Source organism: Schistocerca nitens, chromosome 11 (genome assembly GCF_023898315.1).
Source record: "Schistocerca nitens isolate TAMUIC-IGC-003100 chromosome 11, iqSchNite1.1, whole genome shotgun sequence".
Taxonomy (NCBI): Eukaryota; Metazoa; Arthropoda; class Insecta; order Orthoptera; family Acrididae; genus Schistocerca; species Schistocerca nitens.
In genome coordinates this window covers 155,735,640-155,738,884 of record NC_064624.1, presented here as the reverse complement: position 1 = coordinate 155,738,884, position 3,245 = coordinate 155,735,640, and positions in this window count along the sequence as shown.

The following is a 3,245-nucleotide window of genomic DNA, read 5'->3' as shown; positions in this document are numbered from 1 at the left end:
CAGTCTTTGCACCACTTTGAAACCTCATCAATATTTGACTAAATATTTATGCAGCTGATAGTACTTAATTATAGACAACTGCATTCTGATGTTCACTATTAACCCAGATAGTCCTGAATTATTTGTTTTTCAAAAATTGATTTATATCTTATCCACATTCATTCACAAGGTTGTAAGGAAGAAAGTAAAAACAATTTTGAGTATTTATTTTTATTTAGTATTTCCAAAAATGGGCGTCCTTCCAGAAGGACGTCAGGACAATAAGGGAACATGTTTTTAAAGTATATGACATTGCACAATTAACTTGCTTTGGTTTTTATACTTTCAAATAAACATAAATAAATTTGAATTATGGGCTAAAACAGCTAATAAATACAAAAAACAAAGAAAATAACCTATACACATATTTTATGCACTAGTATGATAAGACAAAAAGCAACAAACATGAAGTGGTTCGTCATATCTTACACACATAGTAGTAGTTTTTTTGTGGCAACTTCGACATTTCAGCTGCTTCTTCTTTTTTGTTATCTCGTCCGTTGGTAATTCAGCAACATAATGTTCTCTTCCATCTTACTAAGACATCCTCTGCTGGTAGTGACTCTTTTGTTACTTTCAAGAATTGCAGTGACAATTCGACGACGAAATGTCAGATGATCTATGGGTTATTCGTTGTGCTTGTAAAGATCCCAGGTATTTTGCTCTGCAATGTCTATGAAATGTGCAGTGATCGGGAAATACCACTTTTTCGCTCTTACAGAGCATCTATATAGGGTGCTTGAAGCACGCTAATCCTTTTCTTTTATTCCCTGGAAAATCTTGCTACAGAGCGTAGTGGTTGCACTCTGTCAAAGTTGGTGGCTACAGTAACAACATTGTTGTCATTCCAACGTACAATGGAAATCCCGGATGCTGAGTCAGAACAAATTTCATATGATCCTCATTTTATCTACAAATGATAGAGTACAATTCTTAACTCTGTTTCCTCTTATTGTTCCTGTTGCTTCCACGCCCCTCTCTTCTAGGTCATGTAGCGCAGTAGCATTGAGCTGACTTGCTGGTAATTTATCTACACTTGGATTTTCTTCAGCACCCGAATCTTCATCTGTTACGTCATCAGTTGAATTTAGAGGAGGGTGTAATGTTACATTCACACCAGTATTAGGTATTTCCTCATCTTTTAATTCTAACATGTCCAAAAGTTCCATAAGTGTACATCGTTTTCTGTGAATACAAAATGACAACACATTACCCTGACGTCCTTCTGGAAGGACGGTTGAATACATTATTGAATTACAACTGACGAAAACTTTCAATCGTAATATGAGCCCATAAAGAATATAGGATAATTCTTTAAGATATTATATGACAAGTTTCAGGATTATTGACGCAATATGAAAGAAAATATATATATACCCATCGATGACAAGGTCAGTCAGTTCGTCCATGGTAAAATCGGCCCTATTTTCAAGACACAGTTTCTCACTCACTATAAACGACAGCGTCAAACTGACTGTCGCAACGCGCAACTGACTCTGCCTACTTCATATAACAATGCGTCACAGTCCGTTGCAACAATGCGTTATTCGAGTCCGTTGCAACAATGCGTTATTCGCAAAAGTAAATAATTTCAACAGTGAGTTACGTCGTCCTTCCAGAAGGACGTCAGGGTTATCTGGGTTAATATTGTCTGCAAGGTCATTTATATACAACATGAAAAGCAAGGGCTCCGACACACTTCTCTGGGGCACAGCCAAAGTTACTTTTACATTTGACGATGACTCTCCAGCCAAGATAACATGCCGTGTTCTTCTTACCAAAATGTCCTCTATCCAGTCACAAATTTCACTTGATACTCTATATGATCATCATTCTGACAATCAGCGTAGGTATGGTACTGAGTCAAATGCTGCTTTGATCCGAAGCTTTCAGTATGTCATGTGTGTTGGCATTGAGGTGGTCATTCTATTCAAGATACCTGATTTAGTTTGAGCTCAGAAAATGTCCTATGGTTGTACAACAATTTGATGTTAAGGATAGTGAACAGTAGTTTTGTGAATCACCTCTACTATCCTCCTTGTAGACAAGTGTGGTCTGCGCCTTTTTCCAAGAATTGGGCACAGTTTTTTGTTCGAGGTTTCTACAACAGATTATAGTTAGAAGAGGGGCTAACTCAGCTGCTGTTGTATGGATTGGACGGAGAGTAGCCTAATCTAAAAAATACCTAGCGTGCACCCGACACAGCTACCTAAGTAGCAGCCCAGTCTGATGTATGGTGCAGCTGATCCTTTTAGGGGAACCCAATGGTTCTCAACTCTATGGCGAAAGTCCAGGAAGTCTCAGCCTAGCTTGTCACAGAACCTTCGAAGTCTCTGGTTCAGTCATTCACAAGTTTTTACAGCTACGGGAATTTAATCTTCGTTTTTAATAGAGCTTGTGACTTTTGCAAGGTCACAAAAACCAGTATCCAAGAACACACTTCGTCACTAGAAAATTGAGGCCCACCCATAAAAATAAAAGAAAAATATTGTCATGTAAATCATGTATTTCGAGTTAAAAATAGGAATTTTCGCGCCCTATTTCCTCGTATAGAAAGTTCACTGTCGCGCCACTTGGGGTGCTTCCGTCGTTCTCTGCATCCGTACACAAAACCAACCAAAGTGATGCCACAGCTTGTGACATTCTGTAGACCAGATGTGGCTTGAATTCAGATAAATAGTATCGACAGTAATTGAGAATTTTATACCAAATAAATTAACAAACTACGAAGCTGATCAGCTGTGGTGCACGAAACATATTGGAACACTTGCAGAAACAGCAAAAAAAGCACACCAAATTTAGAGGAACGCAAAATCCTCAAGATTGGTGATTTTTTTTTTACAGAAGCTCGAAATTTAGCACAGACATCAATGTGAGATGCTTATAATACTTTTCAGACTAAAACTTTCTCAAAACCTGGCAGATAATCTAAAAAGGTTTTGGTTTTATGAAAAGTGTGCCAGCAGCAAGATACAGTCTATGCCTTCTCTGCACGAAAGCAGTAGAAATATTATCGATGACAAATCAGAGTTACTAAATATAGCCTTCCGAGATTCTTCACCGAAGAAAACGAAGTAAATATTCCAGAATTCGAATCCAGAACAACTGCCAGCATGAGCGACTTATAAGTAGATATTCTTAATCAGTTAATAAAAGCATGTCTTCCGGTCGAGATTGTATACCAAATAGGTTCCCTAGAGATTAGG